The sequence below is a fragment of the Ostrea edulis genome, chromosome 2 (assembly GCF_947568905.1).
Source record: "Ostrea edulis chromosome 2, xbOstEdul1.1, whole genome shotgun sequence".
Classification (NCBI taxonomy): domain Eukaryota; kingdom Metazoa; phylum Mollusca; class Bivalvia; order Ostreida; family Ostreidae; genus Ostrea; species Ostrea edulis.
The window spans coordinates 50,695,220-50,721,972 of NC_079165.1; the positions used below are offsets into that span (position 1 = coordinate 50,695,220).

The 26,753-nt window shown below is 36.1% G+C and overlaps 1 protein-coding gene and 1 pseudogene across 3 annotated transcripts in view; one reads left to right on the plus strand and one right to left on the minus strand.

The window, feature by feature from the left end:
- The window catches only part of LOC125682097 (ovarian cancer G-protein coupled receptor 1-like), a 169,065-nt gene extending 165,966 nt beyond the window's left edge, over positions 1-3,099 (minus strand). The window contains exon 1 of one of the 3 annotated variants that reach the window (XM_056154413.1): positions 2,795-3,099. The gene's annotated coding sequence lies outside the window, so the exon portion shown is untranslated. The remainder of the gene's footprint in view (positions 1-2,794) is intronic. The other 2 variants (XM_048922512.2, XM_048922511.2) reach the window with 2 other exon arrangements.
- LOC130051458 (uncharacterized) overlaps positions 1-9,810 on the plus strand; it is a 35,839-nt pseudogene extending 26,029 nt beyond the window's left edge.
- Positions 9,811-26,753: the final 16,943 nt, after the last annotated feature.

The following is a 26,753-nucleotide window of genomic DNA, read 5'->3' on the forward strand; positions in this document are numbered from 1 at the left end:
ATCACTGTATTTTGTTGTTTGTACCTTCTACCGTAATACGTTGACGGCGCGGTGATACCGTTAGGACGATCTCAGCTAGCTGCAGAACTGTAGCTCTCTGAAAAAATATTTTGACGGAACAGAGAGCTACAGTTCCACCCCTAGTAAAAGCCTTCGATTTACGGCGCACAAAAAGCTGCGCACTGTTGAGACCTGATATCGTTGTATTCTTGTGTTGCTGTCTCATAAATTTAAAATTAAAAAAAAATTCTTAACATATTTTCTTACTATAGTTGTGTCCAAACATACCATCAAATATTCAAAAAAGGCCCCATACGACCGGAAACCCCCAGCTTCAAATGAATTCGTGTGTTGACGTAGCCATGTTATGTAACCGGGTTAATTCGAACCCCGGTTCATTTCCATACTTGCACAATAACGTCTAGATGTGAACTAATATCCCCACAAATATTTTAGCTAAATATTTTAAATAATATATCATTCCAGTTCCTTTAAATAATAATTATTCAAATAGCTAAACTCACGGCAATGCGGCTTTCATTAGTGTGGTGCGGTCTCCATCCCTTTCACACGAGTGTTAAGGACTTTTGTGGCATTATCATTAATCAAGAGCTTATTTTACCTTTAGAAAAACTTTATTTTTTAATTTCTATAAATTATTCGTGTTGAAAATAAATGAAGTGCGAACATATAACTTATAACGAATTTTATGAATATATACATGTACCAACAACAACAGGGTTCGAACTGACCCGGCTACCTAACATGGCTACGTCAACAAACGATATTATCTGAAGCTGGGAGTTTTCGGGTCGTATGGGGCTTTAATGAATATTTGAAGGTATGTTTGGACACAACTAGAGTAGGAAAATATGTTAAGAATTTTTTTATATTAAATTTATGAGACAGTAACTCAAGAATACAACGATATCAGGCCTCAACCGTGCGAAGCTATTTGTGCGCCGTAAATCGAAGGTTTTTATTAGGGGTGGAACTGTAACTCTCTGTTCCGTCAAAATATTTTTTCAGAGAGCTACAATTCTGCAGCTAGATCTCAGCTACATACAATGTATAGATGAGCAGACTCCAATTTCAAATGCGCTTTTGTAGTCTTGTTTTGTTTCGGTATAATAAACAATTTATTGAATGAATGTTCGGGGAATATGAAGATTTATTCACCCAAGAAAAATCTTATTCCCCGAGGGCAACGTATGATTTTTCCTGGGTGAATAAATCTTCTTATTATATAGCTAATAAATCAAATAGTCTATTATAAAATCTGCGTAAAATCTAGAGAATGTCAGCGTTCAATATCCTGAGAATTTATTGAACGCTCACTTTGCATTGCGTAAATTGTGTGCGCCCGAAACATTCCGAGTATGAGCGTTCAATATTGACCTTACCGTAACGACGTAAACAAGCTAAAATGGTAGACGACGGTCCTCCGAATCTGACAGAGCCGGTATTTGATATCTACTTAAGCAAAATGTTTTACTGTACATAAATTATGATGTCCCCATTCACAAAATCAGTTTGCTTCATGCATCAATGACAGGTTTAATATTAAACAGTTAAGAAATGCATGCTGATTATTGTACACTTTCACTTTACATGTAGATGTCAATATTGATGAATTATCGTCTATTTTGGAGTATTTTGAGTGAAAAGGGATATAATTTAACACCTACATGTAAATACTTTAGCTATATAATAAAAGGGTTATTGAACTTAAATTGGTGAATATTGGCACGAGTTGGCTGTCAAAATGCACTCGCAAGCTCGTGCATTTTCACAGCCAACTCGTACCAATATTCACCAATATAAGTTCAATAACCCTATAATTACTCCCTCACTATCAAGCAATAAATGTATAATATCACGTTTTAGATACAACTTTTACTGTAATTTTTGGTGGCTTCAAGACGGTATTCGATTCGTTGACCCTTCGCATTGAGTCAATTAGAATGAGTTAAAATGATTGATAATTTTACAGAATAAAACCTCGTATTGTTTAGATTGAGATTTTTTTTTATTAAGTACAATCCAATTGTGAAATTATCATTTTCACTCTGTTAGTTTAGTCTTTGATACTGTTTAAAAAAGAAGAAATTGTCAGTTTAAGCTACATGTAGGAAAAATTTGCAGTAATGGTACACCCCTAAAAGCAAATAGTCGCAGTATCGCCTATCAAAATGAATCTTGAATAACACTTGTCAATATTTAATGCAGTCCATATGTAAGACCACGCAGCACAAAATAACCAGAACATGACGACCTGGCAAAAAGAAAAAATAACTTGTTAATCATAATTTTGAAAGCAGACTGTCGTTGAAAATTAAAAACCAACAGGTACATGTTCACTTGTGTAAATCTACTTTTTACAGATAGAGAAAAACACGAATTCTCAACATGGTTAAAATAGTGCCAATCATTCAATCACATGCCAAAAAAAACACGAGAATTGCTGTTCCACAGCTTTTACACTTCATCTGACGATTGTACGAAAAGTTCGTAAGTTTACAGAAATGTTGAGGCATTAATTAGCATCAAAGGATGTTTTGAACTACAGCAAAATTTTAGAGCCTGAACTCCACTCTGTTGCAGATGACTGGTAACGATACATTAAAATCATATAAACTATGTACATCTGTGTAAACATTCCTTCTACCTTTAGCACTCTGGAATCCAAAATTAATTCATAAAATTATTACCTCCCCATGAAGTTAATAACCTTCCCGAACTTTTTAAAAATTCATAATCAAATTGCTAGTTTCATATGTAAACCATCACATACCTTCTAGAAACTACAGATGACCAATCCCATCACTGCTCTTTTTTCTATATCAAAAGCTTCCTTGTCGAACAACAAAACACAGCAGGCATTCCCAATGCATTCAGTTGTGCGCATATGATACCACTGTTATTAATCTTTCAACATGTGGTGGATTTCGTGATACAGAATTGTTTATTACGCTTGTTGTAAAACGATACATAGACAGTAGACATACATTCTTATTCTAACATGTAGTTTAAATCGCAGTCGTGTACAAAATGAAATGTATTCAAATGAATAGAACTTCCTTACGTAATTATGATCATGATAACCCCAGAGGTAACAACATCTGTAAGAAAAACGCTACTGTCCATGAACTGAAACAACGTCCCTTACATGTATAATACGTGGCTTCGAAAAATACATTAAATAAAAAAATCAATACAGATGGTGCATCTACTAGTCTGTAGTTGTGATGAAAAATGGAAGAGAACGGGAAAAACATGCACACCGTCTACAGTAGGAGCAATTGATGGTTGTAAAATGTGATACAGGTATAACATGATTATTGTGTTTTATATAAAATGTGTTTCACCTAACGACAAGATTTTATACGCTTCTGCACAATTAAAAGAAGACCCCCTTCAAAACCAAGAATTCCACCGTAGTGCCACGGGTTGGTTGTGTAGCTTTTACTATTACTATGTGTGAGCACCAATGATACCAGCTTAATGTGAGATCAACTGTCTTGTTTTATCTTTCTAAATTTCTCTTCACCGGTGATTTTTTTTACGTTTTACTGACTAGAAAACGATAAGGCTGAGAGAAAATAGGTTTAAGCGAAAGCTATAGATTTTTACAAATGTACTTTTATGCTGACAAATCAAAGTACTGAGAGTACTGATAAAGTACTGTGAGTACTGATAGGCGGTTTATTGTTACAAAATTATACTTGAACTTGACCTTTGTGACCCGAAAATCAATTAGGATCAAATACTCTTTAAGAGGAACTCACTTGAAAACTTTCAAGTTTACTTACTGTCAAATGCTTCTCGAGATATTGAGCAGACAATATATTTCGATATTGTAGTAGTTTGACCTTTAACCCAATAATCAATAATATGGGTCATCTTCTTTCTAGGAACAAACATTGTACCAATGCTAGAAATGCTAACTATCAAGCAAGAGGTCCTTCAAATATTAAGAAGACAGCACTTGGTTAACAGACAAAACTAAGATTTTGGTTTAAATCGATGCCCTTTATTATCATAAAGGGGCATCAAGATAGTGTAGTATGTACATGCAAGTTTTACATGAAAATGTTAAAAGTATCTAAATGTAGTATGCATCACGTAAATAGGAAGAGGCATATCAACTAAATTGCAGCAAGATATCGAGGAAAAACATCAGAGGTTGATATACCACAAAAGCACAGATACCGCTAACGTGATAAACTGTTTAACAAACTGATTTACTTTTTATACAGTAAAAAAAATAGTTCTTTGTATACTTGATGTCTACATATTTCAATGTAAGCAAAACTACGAAATTTTAGCAAGCAAATCTTTAAAATCTTTATCGTTAGCGCTTCATGAAAAGTATGATGTCGTGAAGCATTACAGTTCATTCCCTCATGTATTTTCAAAATTGAAATTCATTTATATATATACTTTTCAATTTTATAATACTTACTGTGATGTCATAGTACTTTTGTGTATGTAGTCTTGCGTTACGTTGCTATGAGAGATAAACACGACGGAAGAAGACCGGTAACACGGTCGAAATATTTCTACAAAGTGTTTAAAGTTTATATATATAATACACAAAAATAACAATCCACTCAGGACTATAGTTAATGGCCGACAATACCCGACAGAAAAGATATTCGAGTACGCTGAGTCGCAACTTGAGAATGCGAATAGATCCCTTGGTAGCTATGTCCAGGATACTACAGATTTTTTGAAAAAACTTTCAAGTGTAAAGCAACCATTACCAGATTCTTCTATTTTATTTTGTATGGACGTGAAAGCACTTTATCCCAGTATACCTAGGAAAGAAGCTCGCGATATCATTAAAAAGAGGTAGACACGGAAAGTAAATTTAAAATGTTGGATGCTGTTCTTGACAATAATAATTTTAGCTTCTATAACAAACATTACATGCAGACTGAAGGGACCGCGATTGGATCAAAACTTGGGCGAAACTACGCTTGTGTTTACATGGGGGGATGGGAACAGATTCTTTTCAAAAAATCAAAACAGCTACCATTATTTTATGTACGTTATATTGATGATATTTTTGGAATCTGGACGGGTACAGAAAAAGAACTTAAACAATTCCATAAAACCGAGAATGAAATACATCCAAACATTCAGCTTGACGTATGTCTATCAAACACCAAAATCGATTTCCTTGATGTAACAATCTGAATAACAGATGGAATCCTTTGTACTGACTTATACTGCAAACCCACCGATAAACATAATAATGTACCTAATAAAACCTCTAGCCACCCCGAATCTACAAAAAAAATATCTTCCCTTTGGACTTGGGCTCCGTGTGCGTAGAATTTGTTCCACAGAAGAAAAATATCTCTTATTCAGCGGAAGGAAATAAAGAAAAATCTAAGAAAACGCGGTTATTTAGATAATGAAGTAGAAAATGAACTTAAGAGAGTAGATAAACTCGACCGATCAAATCTCCTAAACTACAGAAAAAAGACGAAGCAGGGTAACCGTGTTCCCTTTGTGGTAGACTATTCTAAAGGGCTTCCCAATATTCATAAGATTTTAAAAAACCGTCAAAAAATTCTTGAAAATTCTGACCGCCTCAAAAACGTTTTAGAGATATGCCCATAGTGGCTTTTAAAAGAGACAAAAATTTAAAAGACATTCTGGTACATAAGAAACACAATAATCTATTTTTTAGAAAAGAAAATTTATGCGAGCCGTGTAGTGCTAAAAAGTGTACTTTATGTCAATATGCCATTAAAACCAATCAATTTGAGGACTGCAACGGTAACAAATATCATATCAAAAATTATATCAATTGTAAATCCTGCAGTAGTTTATGGAGTGTTTTGCCAAAAATGCAACAAAATTTTATATGTGGGAGAAACTGGGGTAACTTTATACCAAAGACATGTTTTGAATTTGTCATTTATTAGACGAGAAACTGATGACCCTGTTGCTATTCATTTCTATACGGATTTTCATAGTATTGACGATTATTCTACAATAGGAATTGAAAAACTTTACAAAGATGACATTTATCGTCACTTTAGAGAAAATTTATGGAAGAAAAAATTAAATACTTATGTACCACACGGCATAAACAAAAGGGAACATTTTTGTCTTTAATAATTAATGTTTTGTAAGACTTGTATGCAAAGAACGTGTTATAATAACTGATTAATAAAAGAATTGGCTCCATGACCTGACCTAGGGTATGTTAAATTTACCTAGAGAAGCTATTGTGCTAAATTAAACTTAAACTTAATATACGGCGCAACCAGCCGCAAGACATCTGACCTACTGTCCGAATTGAATAGTGACCTTAACCGAATATCTGAATAGACCAGTAGGTGTGTCGAAGCTTAACTGGCTGCCCTGTAATCCCTCAAAGGCTGCTTAGCAGCTGGAATGACAAGAGTGATACAAGTTTTATATTTATTAATTGGATCAGAAACAGGATGCACATTTACATATATGGTGGAAAGGGTCGCATGCAAACTTTTTGTGGGGAACTGGGGAGGCGGCCAGTGTGCCAGTTTGACTACCAAAGTAGGGGCAACACAGGGGCCCCTCTGTGGACATAGGTGCCCGAACCTGAACGAGTCCCCACGTTCTAAGGGAGGTAGAGATCTCTGCAGATCTCACCGGTCTCCTGCGTGCTACCTGGTTTAATTAGCAAGTGCGGAGCAAGCTTGTAGACCCTCCTACAGTTGTCGCAACATGCACCAGCCTGTAGCATCCCCTCCCTGAGTAGGAGGTGGATGTGGCCCCAGCTATGAACTAGCTGAGAGCCCCACGAATTAAACTTTAGCAACTTATGCAAGAAATTAATATTTTCTATGAATATCCACTTACCCTTGACCTAGTTTAATGGTCGTCTGGAGGGTACACGTGAAATACCTGCCCCCTGCTTTAGTAGTAGGTGGGAGGAGAGCCGGTTTTGGCGCAGAATTAGTGATCAACTACCCCAACGCACTCCCCAGTCCGCCACAGACATTGGAATAATGTCCCCCACAAAAATTGATATTTGTTTGTTTTGTTTGTTTGTTTTTTCTTCATGCATACTTGAAATTGGAGGCACTTAAACAGTGGGGTGGGCGACGTGCACCCTCGTCCGTCGCCCAGGGCCCGCAGGCGCGAGGGGAGAGCGTTTATCTTTACTCTCCCCTCTTCGAACCCCCTGTGCACTCTCAAGCAATGGTAACTAAGACCAATTTATCACCAAATTGACACATTTCGGTAATCGCTCTCAACTTGAAGATTACCTGAATTTCCTGTAATTTTCGTGGTAATATCTAAAACTTTCAGGATTTCCGACCAGTAATTAGATTGAATTTGAAGTTGATCATTGCAAAAAGTGTAACCTCGAAGGTAATAAATTAACAAGGTAATCTCAATTCTGCGGGGTGGGCGACGTGCACACTCATCCAGGCACAATGGGAGAGCGTTTATCTCTATGCTACCCCCTTCGAACCCCCTTGCGTACTCTCGAGCAATGGTGACTTAACCAAGATGTCACTGGTATCACTAAATTGACACATTTTGATAGTGATTATGAAGTTGTAAATTATTTGAATTTCCTGCATTTTTCAAGGGAATAGCTAAAACTTCAGGATTCCTGACCAAAATTAGACTGAATTCTGAAATGACCATTTCAAAATGTGTAATCTCAAAGGTGACGTAAGATTAACAACAAAGTGGTCGCAGTTCAGGCGGACCGTAAGACTTGTCAGCTCTTGAATAACTCCTATGATGGAAAGCAAAAATTGGATAAAATTTCCTAACACCAATTTAGCAAACCATCTCCCAGTCCTACTGGAGGAAAATTACGTCCCATAACTGAAACTGGAATACCTCTAAAGGATTCCGAATGATTCTGAAGAGTTTCAGCAGAAAATTCTAGAGTAATTTTGAAGTCTGAATTCCATCAAAAAAGATCTAACTACAAGTCCCAAATACTTCCGTAAAAACTAAGGTAATGATAGCAGAATGGCACATTGCTAAATACCATTTTCGACGATTCCAAGATAAAACAATAACTGTAATGGATCAAACTTTTTCGACCGGAAATTGCTCATAAATTCGTCAAACTAATCCAAATGTTCCAGAGCCAGTGAGAATTAACCCAAACTCAGCTAAGAATTAAATTAATACTGATTACTCGAGCCAAAATACGAAAATTACCCAGCCCATTAACACCCCTAAGCCTCTACCCTCAAAGCACGCCTCCTCGGAGCAAGTCCTAAGCAGCACAGAGCGAGCGTCTCGAGATCCCCGGTTTAAGACGTAAAGGTTATAAAGCGTATAGAACAATTGTTGAAAAAGTTGTATAACAAAACATGACACTTCCTGGCGTGGTTTTTCGACTGCTGGAACCATCCAAACTCCAATAAATGCCTATTGAATGAATTATGGAAAGAAAAGAAAAAATTCAACGCCGAATACATCTCAGACAAAACCAGTCATTTACATGAAAATGGAATGGAGGGTGATTGACTTAAAGTTAACCAAACAATAACTTTTGGTTAGGCTTGACATTGAGAATAAACAACAACGAACCGATCAACAATCTGCAAGTCCGAACTGAAATTGAGATTGTGGACAATTATCGGAAACAAAAACTGCAATTAAATGCAACTAATGATATGGAACTAGGGTCTCTGTGCTATGGAAAGTGCTAAATATCCAAAGAACGACAAGGTGAGAATATACTGCGACTCGTACGCTGTGATGCTGGTTCTAGCACAAACCTGAAACGTGTGTACGAAATAGCATATGGCGCTCCACGTCACGTACGTTGTCGGAATCATCAGTAAACTACATAAATTAAAAAGAATACCACGTAATTGCATAGGGATTTTAATAATAGATAAGTACTATGAAGTTAATAACTCTGCATAAATTGACCGGTGAGGTCCTTGGTACCTAAAATTGTGATCGTGCTGTAGTAAAACCCGTGAACCCCTGTGGCCGTGAATAGCAATGCCTACCCTGAAACTTGGACCCAATAATGCCTAGCAAGTAAACCTAACGAGATAATGTAGTGGTTGGCCACATTGCAAATTGAACCTCGTGGTAGGTTGAGGTCCGAGCCCCTGGTCTATGCAGTGCCGTCATTTTGGCACAATCAGGTATACCTGAACGTTATCCAGGTTCACCCGTGTATGACATGTAAATGAATAAATACAAAGTAACGCGACATAATGAACTGATTACAGAATGGGACGAATTAAGAGTAAGCAAGCCTTGGAATTTGTAGCATGATCCGACTATCTGGTGCCCTTTGCTTGACCGACTCGCTAGCCATGCCTATTGAAAGGTCATGAAACCTACGTTAACCAAGAATGGCATTTTGGCCAAATAGATACAATCAAAATTGTGCCATATGTTTGCCATTGGGATACATAATAATAGAGCACCGGCGATGCTAGGTATATTAGGTGGTGGAGGGCATGACCAGGATATGAATTTACATATGGCGGCTGCCAGAAGATACATACAGAAACTAAGTCTGAGTATGGTATCACCATACGGGCTATGTTGTTCGTGTGCTTTACGACAGCCGGTAGAATTTGAACTAAGTGAATATTAAGGAATATCAAATAAATGCAGCGACTCACCATGTTGACCTTGAGAAGGGATGGTAGCCTTCGTCAGGGATTAGACGACTATCGCCGCCTGAATAGGTACCTCCTGCCTTCAGGGGAGGACCAACGTTGTCGTGCTTTACTGCCTGGTTGGTATGCCGTCCTTGTCTCGAGCTCCAGTCCCGTGGAGATCCGGATTAGAAAGGTCAGTGTGTGATGGCACGATAAAAATCGCTCCCCGCAAAGCGGCCGAGCACAGACCAAAATTTGGAAACCCATTGCCGACAGTGGTGACGATTCTATTCAGGTTGACCTTGAGAAAGGAGAGTAGCGTTCGCCTGGGATTAACCCTCCATCACCGGCTGAATGGGTACCTCCTGCATTTAAAAAGGGGGGGGGGTGTGACCATAACGTTGCCGTGCTTCACTGCCTTGCCCTCCAAGTATCGGACTCAAGTCCCGTGGGGATCCAGGATAGAAAGGTCCACATTATCCATCGCAGTTGTAACAGGCCTTCAAATTAAACCGCGGGTCCAAGTCACGGCAGGCGGGGCGGTGGCACGATAAAAATCGCTGAGGTTGAGACTCCCCGCTAAGCGGCCGAGAAAACGCCGAACTCGGGCCAAAGTTAGGCAACCTATCGCCGACAGTGGTGACGATTCCATTGTTGGAAGAATTTTTTTACTGTATTGCTTATAGGAATTAGATAGGTCACAGTTCGTTATCTTCACCATGGACAAAACAAAACAAAAACCAATCGATCGGTATTGCTTCTATCTGTCCCTTTTTTGGCTTCATCCTGTTGCTGCACTGGTAAAGGATTGTTTGGCTGCGTATACGATTGCACGATGTTAATAAATTAGTTCGATGGCAATGGATTGTCATTAAGAAAATCATTTTTTACAATGTGTTGAATCTAAGGTTTGAGCAGAATGAAAAGTTAACTCGTTCCCCGTTAGGCGGAATTGTAAGAGGCAAGATAGTTCGAACCAGGTTTATTTCGTAAACGGTACGAACTGTATTAGCCAATCTTAATTAATTGTGGACTATTTGATATGTATCAAATAATCTTGATTATAACAATATTGATATATTTACGATTAACTACTTACTGTAATATTTCTTGTTTGTATTCACTTAGGCCAGTAGTTGACTGCTTTGTGAACAAACATTTCTAAAATTTTGTTACATTGCTAATACCAAATATTTAATTGTACGCATAGTTATATATTAGGATGTGCCCACGAGGTCGAGTGAGTATCGTTCATTTTATTATTCTCAAATGTTTTTCGCGCAATATCAACTTTGACGTTTATAATACTTACTGTGACGTCTTAGTACTTTCGTGTATGTAGTCTTGTGTTACGTTGCTATGAGAGATAAACACGACTGAAGACCGGTAACACGGTCGAAATATTTCTACAAAGTGTTTAAAGTTTATATATATATATATAATTTAATTCTTATTGTATCCTTGTCTCTGATTGGTCAAATTCCGATTGAGGAACGCAGGTTATTTTTGTATAACCTGGTTTGATATGGGGACACACCACCTTGACAACCAGAAGCCGGAACTATTTTTTCTCTCTCTCTAAATTTACATCGCAGCACTGTTTTTAGCCTTCTATGGAATAGAAAGTCAACGTGTACAATAAGATACTTCGGTTTGATACACATACTGTTTTCTCGTTGTCAATTAGCATCTACTAATCACTGTTGTAAATCATCTTTCTCTGTATGATGATCGAATTATAATAGATTAAAACAAAGATATTATATTCAAATAAATGATTTACCAAGTAAGAATTGTCCTGTTCATTTTCAAATACATTTCTCACTGGGGAAAGGGGTGGGGTGGGGGGTTTCATTGCTGACCCGCCTTTTAACAAAGCAAAAAAAAAAATCATACGTCACATTTTACCACATGAGGTCAGTCACATTGACATGTGGATCGCGATTTGTCACTTGCTTACATATTTTCTTGTGTTGGGTTTACTCAGGGATTTTCCACCCTGTAGTAGGGGTCCGAAATTCGGCCCCATTCCCAATGCAAAATAGTAGTATTTTTTCCCAATTTGTCTACAAAATTTCCCAATTAAAGTCAAATAAAAAATTGTCTTGTTTTGCAATATTGTCATGGGGAAAGTGGAATGATTCAAAGAAAGAGTTATTAAATGAAAAAATATATTTATTGGTTTGACACAAATTGTGGACCAGAGGCCCGAGTACACCAAAAGTTCGGAAGGTCTACCTGAAATTTTTGTCCGTCGGTACACTTTTTCAAAGTGCAGTAATTAACTAGATTGTTCATTTTCTTTGAAAAATACATGTTACATGATTCTATTGTCTTCAAATTTTCCCTATAAAAATAATTCAGCAACACTACCATCATAGTTCATTATATAAAACACTCAAGAAATATCGGCAACTGTTCGATAAATCCGAATTTCCTCCATTTTTCTCTTTGATTAATACGTGCTATATTGTTGCTTCACTTATTGTACCCACTTCCTTAACCTATCTGAGAGTTATTAGGTAAATATCATATATATTTAGAATGTATTTTCAGTGTACTTTGAGTGAAAATAATTGTTTTAATCTTTGAAGCAGCACACTTCGTTTGGAGAGTCTAATCACCAGAAATGTTGTGATATTGTATGCTGCATTGTATAAAGCAGCATTAGTTCAAATTTAGCTTACTTTTATCATTAATATTAACATAATATACATTTAGAGATATATTTACTTTACAAAATGATTTTATTGGATGTGAAAATATAACTTCCCAAGCCTGGTGCTTTTCTTACTGATTGAACAAGTGTATTGGCATAGATAGTATCACAGAGAGTTTCATGATGAACTAGATCATGATTTAAAAAATAATTTATATATGGTTGGGCTGTTTATGTCAATTAAGAGCAATACAATATGTATTGAAACTCCATGATTAAATCTAAATTTATTTCAACTATTATTTAATTTCCTTACTTTTAATATTTCCATTGATTTTTTTTTCTATTGAAAAAAATTTCATCTCGTATTCAAAAGTATAAATACACAATATTATTAGCCATGATGCAAGTAAAGTGGGAAAATGCTGTCTATTTTCTCTTCCTGACATTTTATGAAGAACCATCTGAGAACTAGAAGCTAGGGTCACATGGAAATTTGAAAGCTGGTGTTCTGTCAGTCCATGCACCATTGAAAAATAGTTTTAAGTGTCATTTAACCCTGATTGCAATGAAAAACAGACTGTTAAGATAAAAAAAACTTCCATGAATGAAGAGAAAATGTTCATCTTTTTATTGAAAAGAGGCGTATTTTAAGAAATATGTTGTAAAACTGTGAATTTCTAAAATTCCCAATTTGGACAAAATGCTGTTAAAATTCCCAATTTTAAAGGCCCAGGCCCCATTCCCAAAATGGTGTGGAAAATCCCTGTTACTATTAGTGCAAGGGTAAGTTTTCATGTAGTAGAAATTTTCAAAGAGTTAAAAGCCGCAAATTATTGCATTTTCTGATATTTGAAGACTTACTTTGGGTAGATCTAGGCCTAATCAATGCGGCAATTTCCCGTAATTTTTCAATCTGTCGGAGATTCGCGACTTCAAAGTCGATCTCTAAAGGGCAACGAAATACGCATTGCATGCATAGTCTACACATATTTTCTGTAATGACAAACTTTACCTTCGATACAATAATTTGATAAATAGGCTAGGCTCTGTTGAACTAAGACAAATTGACAACAAGTTAAGATGGCGAACTTCTATAGCTACATGTAGACGCTTCGACATTGTTGCTAAGTGAATCATTGCGCCGCTCAGTTGACTTGTATTTTTCCGAGTTTATGTACGAGTATAACCTGGTTTTGGGTCAGTTTACGCTTTTTATAATCCGCTTCGCGGATTATAAAGCGTAAACTGACCCAAACCAGGTTATACTCGTATAACTTGTCCCAGAATTAAAGTCATTCCTTAACTATATATATAGTAATAATGAAACGCCAGCAAAGTTAATGATGAGGAGATAACTGAGGATCAAAATGTTGAGACCAAATGTGGAGATGCATGTCAAGCAAAAACAGGAGATGTATGCACAAGACACGAGATAATGATTCAGGATAAATTGATACCAGGGTAACTCGACCATTTTCATACAACGTACAAGTGGATCCAACAACACAGTGGAGAAGAAATGCTGATCAACATTAGATCCACATTAGATATTTTATTGAAAATGAATATTAACTCAAACTAACAATTCAACTTATGACAAACGGGATGATTTCAGCTTCTTCGTCGTCAACTTCCCATATTTATGTAGCAATATTCCATTACCACCTGTATATGCTTGTTCCGCGTATAATCAGTTTTTAAATCCAGGCAGGCTACTGACAAACAACGCAAAATTATTGGATGCTGGCCAATATTTTCAACAGGTAAATTGACTATTAGGTTCATATACGAATTCATTAAAGAATCACGGCGGCTGTCATTCTCCGTCAACCTACATGTATTTTATGACAGAAAGTTTGAGACTCTTTCCTTCCACTTGATATACTACACTGCTGTAGTACTACAATGTATCACAGGAGTCAGAAGTTTTATCAATCAAATCAAAATAAAAATCCGGAAAAAAATTATCCAATACGGAAAAAAATATCTACTGTCTTCTATTAAAATACACCAGGATGGCAAAGGAATTACAAGGGGAGAAGGGCTCCCTTGAAAAAAAAAAAAATTCTGGGTTTAGCTGGACGATATAGCGACTATTTCAGCAATCGGGGTGTTTCAGCTATTTATCAAAATAAATTTATCCAACCTCCGTGATGATTATCATGGGCTGTTTTCAAGCGTTTTATCGACATATGAATGAAAATAATTATTGTTAATAGATGAAACGTCGTTGATATATCTAAATGTCGAGTTGAATGCCACGGCAAGATATTTTTCTTCTCATGTAAAGGCTTTTGAATAAACACTGCTTCATACGAATAGTATATATGGTATGGTATGTAAAACTGATTTACCAGGATATGCGATTAGTCAGCCTGTGGGTTAATTATGAAACGAAGAACTTCAAATGCGCTTAGCCTGAATTTAAAAATTTTGTAAGAAAAATAATAATAGTAATAATAAGTTAGACGCAAGCTTTAAATCTACTTCTGTAATAAAGTGCTTATAAGAAGTTAATTCGTCAAAACCTTTAAAGTATATTTTTTAAGGAAAATCAATAAGGGTCTGTATGAAAAGTGAAGATAACGAACAGTGATCAATCTCATACATGTAACTCCTATAAGCAATACAAAATAGATAGTTACACGAATCCCTGAACACACTGAAACCATCACATAGATTGGTTACTTATTCTTAGGATTAGGGTGTCTTCCGACTATAATTTTAGATATTAAGAAAATCAATAAGAACTTTTGCACTGTAACCTTCGCATAGCGATGCATTCAATAATTATAAGACAAGAAAATCAATAGATTGTTTGACAAGCAGTGCATTCTGTAGAGGTCACGCCATCAAGCTATACACAGGTAGCACGTTAACTGGACGTGTCAAACTGAAGCATTATTCTGTTGAGTATCGTGAAAATTTTCTCAACAAATAGATAGACGGTGGCGTGGGTAGGGAAAAGCTTAGCTAAGGTGACCTAACTGACTTTGCAATCATTAATGGTGATTCATTTTGTAATAATAATTCAGTTATGGTAAAACAAGATTAACGAGTTCATAGAGAGTTTACCAAATCCAAGAGAACAAACATGTACATATAGTTTAAAAATGCAGGTCCCAAAATTGAATTAAGATCAAGCCTTATAAATGAGCAATTTGTTTTTTCATGAGAAAATAAAAGGAACATGAAACCCATATCTATACACTGTTTTCCTCTTGATCTTATAGGAATATACTTCAGAACGATCACCTTGTGAAATAGAGAACGGTATATTATACAACCTGTCAATGGGTCAAATGTTGCCTGACGTATTTCATACCAATTGTTTGACCGTTCTTTACACGCTGATTTTTTTTTTTTTTTTTACTGCGGATTACTCCGTTTACCTGATCAAGATATAGTGCTCACGACAGGTGTGACCGCTCGACAGGGGATACAGGGTCCGTGTTTCTCCAATTCTTAATTTGTATATCTCATAGGAGTTATGAGATTGATCACTGTTCATTATCTTCACCTTTTCATGAGAGTCTGTGACCAATCCATTTTGAAATGTGCACGTGCATTGCAATTTTGGTACAAAAAATGGAAAATCAGAATACTGAAGGAAGTGATATAAAACCTAAATAGGATGATAGTATATCATTTGTACATATGAAAAATAATAGTTATTTTGTCAGCACGCGCACGCATGCGCGTGCACGCGCATTACAAAATTTGTACACTAACTTTGGAATCAGTCTAACTTTTTTGTTGTTCATTGAAATGGCTTGATATTCATATCATAGGTAGATATTGAGACTCTTAACTGATTTGCATGGTCAAAATTACCAATTTGCACGCGCATGCACGTGCGCTTCATTTTGATTGGATAATACTAAAACGTTTGTAACTATCTTATTTATGAAGCGTACGTATACAATATATGTATCTATATATTGGTGTAACAAAAAATGCCAACGCACACGCGCATGCGCGTGCAACGTTTTTCAAATGTTCAATTTTTAAAGGACGATGACGTTTTTGTTTTTCATCATATTCTATTGATATTAGGGGTTTGGATGTGTCTTGGTACTCCTTACAAATTGCTGTGGTTAGAATTACTGCTCAGCATGTGCATTCACGTGTGCTGAATTCTGATTGGACGATTTTAAAATCGCTATAACTTCCTTATATTTGGTGGAAACATTATGAAATTCATACTGTGGGTATATGATACAAATGCCTGTTGAACGACATCAACAAAAATTCGGAATCATACACGCGTGCGCGTGAATGCACGTGCAACGCTTTCTTTCATTTCTTGGTACTGAAATGACCATATTGAATATACTACGTCTAATTAAAGGCTAAAATACAATGGATTTTTTGCTATAGATTCACAAGGTCATCACTTTTTAATTGGGGGAGGTTTGGGGAACATATGTAACGGTCCCCGTTACAATTAGAACTAGTTATGTTCCCCAAACAAAGTTTGGGAACATATTGTTTTTACTCTGTTTCTTATTATTATTATTATTATTAGGGTCTTCCGTCTTCAGCGGAAGAACCTTCTATTATTCTATTGTTGATTTTTCACTTTTCTTATTATTTTTATTCTTTTTTTTTTTCCTTACCGATTTTGTGCAGAGGATTTCTCAGAGATGTCTTGATCGATTTACTTCAAATGTTTATGGTTGATGCATTGCTATCTGAAGTTTATATCTTTTTTTGGATTTTTGAAAATTCACTTCCGGTTGGAAGTTATCCCCCTTTTATCGATTTTCAGATGACCACTTGTCCGGACAAAATCTCAAAAACGATAAAAGGTAGAGTGCTGAAATTTTCAGTGATGTTAGACGGCATGTTGTAGTTGTGCACATGGGTTTTTAAAATTTCCGGAAGTGCCTAGTATGGAAGCTCGGTAGGGGTCGAAAATGGAGTTTAAAAAAGTGTCCCATTTTTTTCCACGTTTTCAATCAGAACTTTTTACTCGTAAATATTTTGCTTAGACATATATGACCAAAGTTGTACAGTTTATTGAGATCTTTCGTGTCATATCAAGAAATGGGCCCATAGGCCTCATGGCTCACCTGAACCATTGAATTTCTGTTACAATGATTAACTTTTTTCTCACGAAACTTTTGATAAGACATGTAGAATAAAAGTTGTTCAGTTTTGCAAGATCTATCTAATGATATCAAAAAATAGGCCTCAGGGCGTCATGGCTCGTCTGAACAGTGGAATTTGTACCACAATTAATAACATTAATAACTTTTTTCTCGAGAAACTTTTTACAAGACATGTAGAACAATTGTTGTTCAGTTTCGGAAGCGTTAACTAACAATGTTAATAAATAGGCCTGAGGGACCCATGGATCACCTGAACAGTTGTGTTATTGTTGCAAGCTATAACATTTTTGTCAAGAAACTTTTAATAAGACATCTAGAACAAAAGTTGTTCAGTTTTGCAAGATCTTTCGAACAACATCATGAAAAAGGCGAACGGGCCTCATGGCTCGCTTGAACAGTTTGATTAGTGTCACAATTATTAACTTTTTTCTCGAGAATCTTATGATAAGACATGTAGAACAAATGTTGTTCAGGTTTGCAAGATCTTTCAAACGATATCAAGAAAAAAGCCCACGGTCCTTATGACTCGCCTTAACAGTATGATAAATGTCGCAATAAATAACTTTTTTCTCAAGAAAATTTCCTTTGGACATGTAGAACAAAATTTGTTCAGGTTTCCGAGATATATCTAGAATGATATCAAATTTAGGCCTCCGGGCGACATGACTCGCCTGATCAGTCGAATTTGTATCGCAGTAAATAACATTATTAACTTTTTTCTCGAAAAAAGACTGACCCCTTTAATTAGTGGCCGAGAGGGGCAGAGAGTCTTTAATTTATAACACTTAAATGATCAATATTTGTAAAACACTACCGAAACTAAATTGTACGTCTAGACAATATATTTGTATCATTATTTATGAACGAAAATCTCAGTCAAATTCTTATCTCATCGCATCTAAAATTGGACGGAAGACCCACTCGTTGCTCGCAACGAGATCGCATCTAGTTAAGGTCTTCCGTTTCCAACGGAAGACCTTCTAGTGATTCTACTGTTTATTAAGGTCTTCCGTTTCCAACGGAAGACCTTCTAGTGATTCTACTGTTTATTAAGGTCTTCCGTCTCAACGGAAGACCTTATAGTGATTCTTATGTTTCTTTTCCTCTATTATTATTAGGGCTTTCCACCTTTCAGTGGAAAGTCCTATTGTTATTGTTCTGTTTATTATTATTATTAGGGCTTTCCACCTTTCAGGGGAAAGTCCTATTGTTATTGTTCTGTTTATTAGGTCTTTCCACCTTTCTGTGGAAAGACCTTTTGTTATTGTTCTGTTTATTATTATTATTATTTGTCTTCTTTTCTTTCCGCCGCGAGAAGCTCTTGACGTTTTAAGACTTATCGAAAAACAATGTAGACCATCATATTTGACATCTCGAAACATGCTCAGATCTCACCCTGCGTACTTGATCTTTGACCCCTAATGAACTTATGGGACTTTACGCAAAAAACCCTTGTTATCGGTTCACCTCGAAAACCGTAAATGATAAGAGCATGAAACTTTCACTAAATTCTTTAGTCGATCAAGCTGAAGCGTTGTAGTGTTTACTTTTAAGTTTTCGGTGATCCCTAAAGGGAGTTAATGGCCCTGAAAGTTTACGATTTTTACGGAAAAATTCAAAACTCTTAAAATATAAGTCGTAGAAAGACGGAACCAACTGGAATGGAATACTTGACCTTTGACCTTGAAAATCAGGTCAAGGTCAAAGGTCAAGGTCATCTGGAAACTTTAAAAATAAGCACTTTTCATACAGTCTAAAGCATAGAAAGTACAGATAAAGTGTTGTATGCACAAGTAGTCACAAACCAACTTATTCCAACGCACTGCATTACCACTCTGAACTTTGACCTTTCTTCAATTTACAGCGACTTGCGTAAAAACCATTGTTATCACTACAGTATGGAAAGCGTAAATGGTACGAACACGAAATGTTCACTAAACTTATTACCTGATCAATTGTAAAAGATGACTTCCTGTATTTTAAGGTTTCTCGATCCGTAACGGGAATTAATGCCCTTGAAAGTTTTCGATTTCACGTAGAAATTTACAACTCGTAAAGTATTTGTCGTAGGAAGACAGGACCAACTGAAGTGACATTCCTGACCTTTGACCTTGAAAATTAGGTCAAGGTCAAAGGTCAAGGTCATCTAGAAACTTTGAAAATAAGCAATTTTCATACCGTCTAAAGCATATAAAGTACAAATAAGGTATACTATGCACAAGTAGTTAAGGACCAACTTAAGTCAACGCATATCATTACCATTCTGAACTTTGACCTTTGTTCGATTTACAGCAATTTGCGTAAAAACCATTGTTATCACTACAGTATGGAAACTGTAAATGGTACGAACACGAAATGTTCACTAAACTTATTGCCTGATCAATTGTAAAAGATGACTTCCGTTTTTGATGGTTTGTCGATCCGTAACAGGAATTAATGCCCTTCAAAGCTTTTCGATTTCGTGTAGAAATTTACAACTCCTAAAGTATTTGTCGTAGGAAGACAGGACCAACTGAAGTGACATCCCTGACCTTTGACCTTGAAAATTAGGTCAAGGTCAACGGTCAAGGTCATCTAGAAACTTTGAAAATAAGCAATTTTTATACCGTCTAAAGCATATAAAGTACACATTTTTTTGTATTCAGAGACATTGTTTGAATGTCTGAAAAGGTGGAAAGACCTCTAATTGTTCGCGAACAATTAGGATTACTAGTTATTATTGTTCTTTTTCTTACCGATTTTGTGCACGCGATTTCTCTAAAACAGCTTGATAGATTTTCATGAAACTTTCAGGAAAGATTTAAAATAGGATTGTCTAAAAAAGGTTTTTTTTGGTTTTGCAAAAATCACTTCCGGTCACAAGTTACGGCTGGATTTCCGTTTTTCAAATGACATTTTTTCCGGGCGATTTCTCATAAACGGTTAACGATTGAAACTTCAAACTTTCAGGGATGATAGATGGTGACTTGTAGCTATGCAATAGGGTATTATCATTACCATCCGTCGCTTCCGGCCGTCACCGGAAGTGAACAAAAGAAACGTCAAATTTCAAACTAATGCTTTTGACACAAAACTTGCATAGATTAATTAGATATCTTTCGGCGTTTCAGAAAATGTTAGACTTATCGGAAGTTCAACCAGCAACTTCCGGTTTTTATAGAAAAACTTCGAAAAAATGGTCTTTTTTTTTTGTCTTCGTATATCTCGTTTATTTATCAAATTTTTAATACGATATTTACAGATTTTAATGACATTATCCGTCTTAAGAGAACCCTGTAACACTATTTTAAAAGTCACTTCCGGTCACAGGTTACGGCCGAATTTCCGTTTTTCAAATGATATTTTGTCCGGGCGTTTTCTCATAAACGGTTAAAGATTGAGTCTTCAAACTTTCAGGGATGATAGATTATGAATTGTAGCTGTGCAATAAGGTATTATTTTTGTCATCCGTCACTTCTGGCCGTCACCGGAAGTGAACAAAAGAAACGTCAAATTTCAAACTAATGCTTTTGAAACAAAACTTACATAGATTAGTTAGGTCTCTTTCGGTGTTTCAGAAAATATTAGACTTACCGGAAGTTTAACCAGCAACTTCCGGTTTTCAGAGAAAAACTTTTAAAAAACGGTCTTTCTTTGTCCTCGTATCTCTCGTTTATTTATGAACCATTTAATACGATATTTACAGATATATTTGACATTATCAATCTCAAAAGAACCCTACACCACTATTTCAAAATTCACTTCAGGTCACAAGTTGCGGCCGAATTTCTGTTTTTCAAATGATATTTTGTCCGGTCGTTTTCTCATAAACGGTTTAAGATTGAGTCTATAAACTTTCAGGGATGATAGATGGTGACTTATAGCTCTGTAATAAAGGTTTATCATTATCATCCGTCACTTCCAGCCGTTACCGGAAGTGAACAAAAGAAACGCAAAATTTCAAAATTATGCTTTTGAAACAAAACTTGCATAGATTAATTAGGTCTCTTGTGGCGTTTCAGAAAAAGTTTAACCAGCAACTTCCGGTTTTTAGAGAAAAACTTCGGAAATATGGTTTTTCTTTGCCATCATATCTCTCACTTATAAAGCAAGTGTTTTTGTGATTTTCAAATATATAATTGACATTATCCATCTTCAGAGTATAGTGAATTACTGTTGTTGTTTTTTTCAAAATTCACTTCCGTTCGTTAAATATGTACGATTTCCGGGTTTTTTTCTCCAAGTCTTTTCTCATAAATACTCAAAGATTGAGTCTTGAAGCTTTCAGGAAAGTTAGATAGTGACTTGTAGATGTGATATACGTGTTTCAACTTTCTTGCTGTCACTTTCGTCATCCGCCGGAAGCACCATAAAAATATATTTCATATTTTAAATTCTAATCCTCATAAAATTATTTAATAGAGTGTAATAAATCATATCATTTCCACCGGAAGTTGGTTGTTCGAAACCGGAAGTTGGTTGTTCGAAACCGGAAGTTGTCCAAAAACTCAGTATTTTTTATGGAAATTTTTAGTGTGGATTCCTACGTGGTTCAATTGGAATTTTTAGTCGTTTTATGGACTACCGAGATACTTGAAAGTGAATGAAACAAAACCGAAATTGTTTACAATTGATAAATCACATCTTACATGTATGTGTTTATTTCTTTCATGTATAGTCGTTCTTCACTAATTCACTAATTGAATTCTTCCAGTCAAGGTCCTATCTCGTCAGAAATTGGACGGAAGACCTATTCGTTGCTCGCAACGAGATCATTTCTAGTTATTATGTTTCCGAACACAAAGTGTCGGAGACATATTGTTTTTGCTCCGTTTCTTATTATTCTTATTATGTCTCCGAACACAAAGTGTCGGAGACATATTGTTTTTGCTCCGTTTCTTATTATTCTTATTATTATTTTCTTCTTATTCTTATTATTCCTCTTCTTTAGTGAGAAATTTGTCCGACCGATTTTGTGAAAGTGCTTCGACAGATCCACTTCAAACTTTGTGAGCTGATAGGGGGTCACTAAGAGGGGTGCATTCAACTTTTCAAATTTTCAAAATGGCCGCCGTTTCAAGATGGCAGCCAAAAAACCTCAAAAACTCAAGGTTGTCCGATTTCAACCAAATTCTATTTCTAGGGTAACTTTTTGACTACAAGTCTATTTCCACCATCAAAATGTTTTGTTGAGCCGCCATTTTCAAAATGGCCGCCATATACCGAAATATTTCAAACTGTTAAAATATCTACAAGATTTGGGTTTTGGGGTAAACGGAGGGTCCACAGTTCATTTCTAGCATCAGTATTTCCTTCCAATCTATTTTCAAATGTTTCAAAATGGCCGCCATTGAACAAAATGGCGGCCAAAAAACAAGTCCGTCGGATTTCAACCAAATTTAGTTTCTAGGGTTTATGGAAGATCCTGAGTACATATCTGGCATCAAAAATAATTTCTGCCATGGGGAGGTGTTCGGAGACATTTGTGTTGGCATCTCAACACAGTTATAGCTCGTTATTATGTCTCCGAACACAAAGTGTCGGAGACATATTGTTTTTGCTCCGTTTCTTATTATTCTTATTTTCTTCTTCTTCTTCTTCTTTTTATTCCTCTTCTTTCCAGAGAAATTTGTCCGCTCGATTTTATGAAAGTGTTTCAACAGATCTACTTCAAACTTTGTGAGCTGATAGGGGGTCATGAGGAGGGGTGCAATCAACTTTCGAAATTTTCAAAATGGCCGCCGTTTCAAAATGACGGCCAAAAACGTCAAAAAAATCAAGGTTGTCGGATTTCAACCAAATTTTACTTCTAGGTTAATTTGGTGACCCCGAGTTCATTCCCACCATCATTTTCAAAATGGCCGCCATATACCGAAATATTTCAAAATGTTAAAATCTCTACAACATTTGATTTCTGGGGTAATTGGAGGGTCCACAGTTCATTTCTAGCATCAGTATTTCCTTCCAATCTATTTTCAAATGTTTCAAAATGGCCGCCATTGAAGAAAATGGCGGCCAAAAATCAAATCCGTCGGATTTCAACCACATTTAGTTTCTAGGGTTTTTTGAGGATCCTGAGTGCATATCTGGCATCAAAAAGCATTTCTGACATGGGGAGGTGTTCGGAGACATTTGTGTTGGCATCCCAACACAGTTATAGCTCGTTATTATTATTTTCTTCTTATTTTTCCTCTTCTTTAGTGAGAAATTTGTCCGCTCGATTTTATGAACATGCTTCGACTAATCCACTTCAAACTTTGTGAGCTGATAGAGGGTCATGAGGAGGGTTGCAATCAACTTTTCAAATTTTCAAAATGGCTGCCGTTTCAAAATGGCGGCAAAAAAACGTCAAAAAATCAAGGTTGTCGGATTTCAACCAAATTCTATTTCTAGGGTACTTTAGTGACCCAGAATCCATTTCCACCATCAAAAAAAAATTTTGAGCCGCCATTTTCAAAATGGCCGCCATATACTGAAATATTTGAAAGTGTTAAAATCTGTACAACATTTGGGTTCTGGGGTAAATGGAGGGTCCATAATTCATTTCTAGCATCAGTATTTCCTTCCGATCTATTTTCAGATTTTTCAAAATGGCCACCATTGAAGAAAATGGCGGCCAAAAAATCAAGTACGTCGAATTTCAACCAAATTTAGTTTCTAGGGTTTTTTGAGAATCCTGATCTGGCATCAAAAACCATTTCTGACATGGGGAGGTGTTCGGAGACATTTGTGTTGGCATCCCAACACAGTTATAGCTCGTTATTCTTATTCTTTTCTTCTTATTTTTCCTCTTCTTTAGTGAGAAATTTGTCCGACCGATTTTATGAACATGCTTCGACTAATCGATTTCAAACTTTGTGAGCTGATAGAGAGTCATTAGGAGGGGTGCAATCAACTTTTCAAATTTTCAAAATGGCCGCCGTTTCAAGATGGCGGCCAAAAAACGTCAAAAACTCAAGGTTGTCGGATTTCAACCAAATTCGATTTCTAGGGTAATTTAGTGACCCCAAGTCCATTTCCACCATCAAATTTTTTTTTCAGCCGCCATTTTCAAAATGGCCGCCACATACCGAAATATTTCAAAGTGTTAAAATATCTACAACATTTGGGTTCTGGGGTAAATGGAGAGTCCACAATTCATTTCTAGCATCTGTTTTTCTTTCCTATCAATTTTCAAGTCTTTCAAAATGGCCGCCATTGAAGAAAATGGCGGCCAAAAATCAAATCCGTCGGATTTCAACCAAATTCCGTTTCTAGAGTTCTTTGAGGATCCTGAGTGCATATCTGGCATCAAGAACCAGTTCTGACATGGGGAGGTGTTCGGAGACATTTGTGTTGGCATCCCAACACAGTTACAGCTCGTTCTTATTATTTTCTTCTTATTCTTATTATTCCTCTTCTTTAGTGAGAAATTTGTCCGACCGATTTTGTGAAAGTGCTTCGACAGATCCACTTCAAACTTTATGAGCTGATAGGGGGTCACTAGGAGGGGTGCATTCAACTTTTCAAATTTTCAAAATGGCCGCCGTTTCAAGATGGCGGCCAAAAAACGTCAAAAACTCAAGGTTGTCGGATTTCATTTAAATTCCATTTCTAGGGTAATTTAGTTACCCCAAGTCCATTTCCACCATCAATTTTTTTTTTGAGCCGCCATTTTCAAAATGGCCGCCATATACCGAAATATTTGAAAGTGTTAAAATTTCTACAACATTTGGGTTCTGGGGTAAATGGAGGGTCCACAGTTCATTTTTAGCATCAGTATTTTCTTCCAATCAATTTTCAATTGTTTCAAAATGTCTGCCATTGAAGAAAATGGCGGGCAAAAATGAAGTCCGTCGGATTTCAACCAAATTTAGTTTCTATGGTTTTTGGAGGATCCTGAGTGCATATCTGGCATCAAAAAGCATTTTTGACAAGGGGAAGTGTTCGGAGACATTTGTGTTGGCATCCCAACACAGTTATAGCTCGTTATTATTATTTTTTTTCCCCTTTCGTCTCCGAGACCGTTGGATGGATTTTCCTTAAACTTTCGCAGGTTATAGAGAACGATGGTACCTCTAGGCGTTTTTTTCATTTTTTCAAAATTCACTTCCGTTCGTCAGATACGTCCGATTTTCCGGTTTTTGAAAGAAACTTTGTCCGGGGGTAAACTTGAAAACCACTAAAGATAATCGAATGAAATTCTCAGGGATGATAAATCTATTTTCTCTGTGGTGCATGCACGTAATATTTTTTGTCGCCGTCACTTCCGGTCGTCACCGGAAGTGATTAAATAAATCATCAATTTCAAACTTTTTTCTTTCAAATTGAAACCTATATCGATTTACTAGGTCTCGTTCTAATTCTCAAAAAATGTTGATCCCACCGGAAGTTGAATCTCCAACTTCCGGTTATATCAAAGAAAGACTATTCATTCTCTCATTTTTCAGTGCCATAAATCTCGGTCATGAAACTAGATAATGCGTTGAGTTTTACATATATTATAGTCATTATAAATGTCTAGAGTAACCTCAAATATTTTTGTAAAATTCACTTCCGGTCGGCAAATACGGCTTTTCAGCTGTTTTCGTCGTCCAGCATTTTTCTCAGAAACGGTGAAGGATAGAGTCATCAAATTTTCAGAGTTAATAGATCTCAATTCGTAGGCGTGAAGTAGGGGGATAAGAATGTCGGCCGTCACTTCCGGTCGTCACCGGAAGTGATTAAATGAATCATAAATTTCAAACTTTTTTCTTTCAAATTGAAACCTATATCGATTTCCTAGGTCTCGTTCTAATTCTCGAAAAATGTTAACCCCACCGGAAGTTGAATCTACAACTTCCGGTTATATCAAAGAAAGACTATTCATTCTCTCATTTTTCAGTGCCATAAATCTCGGTCATAAAACAAGTTAATGATTTGAATTTTACATATGTTATAGACACTATAAATGTCTAAAGTATATTTAAATATTTTTGTAAAATTCACTTCCGGTCGTGAGATATAGGGTGGACATATTCAAACCTTGTTTTTTCAGTTTCTCAATAATGAATATAGATAGACGCTTGAAACTTGTAGAGTTGATCAACTAACATTAGTCCATTATACGCATTGATTCAATTTTTTTGTCCGTCACTTCCGCTTTATACCGGAAGTATTTGAAAAAATGTCGATTTTCCGATTTCTTCGAGTGATTTCTCGGAGATGGCTGGATATATTTTCTTGAAATTTTCAGGAATAATGTCTTATGAAATGACCTTGCTATAATTATTTTTGTTTTTACAAAATTCACTTCCGGTCGGAAAATATGGGCGATTTTCTGTTTCTCAAAAGGAATTTTGTCCAGCATTTTTCTTGGAAAAGGTAAAATATAGGTTCATCAAATATTATGGGATGATCAATCTCCGTTTGTAA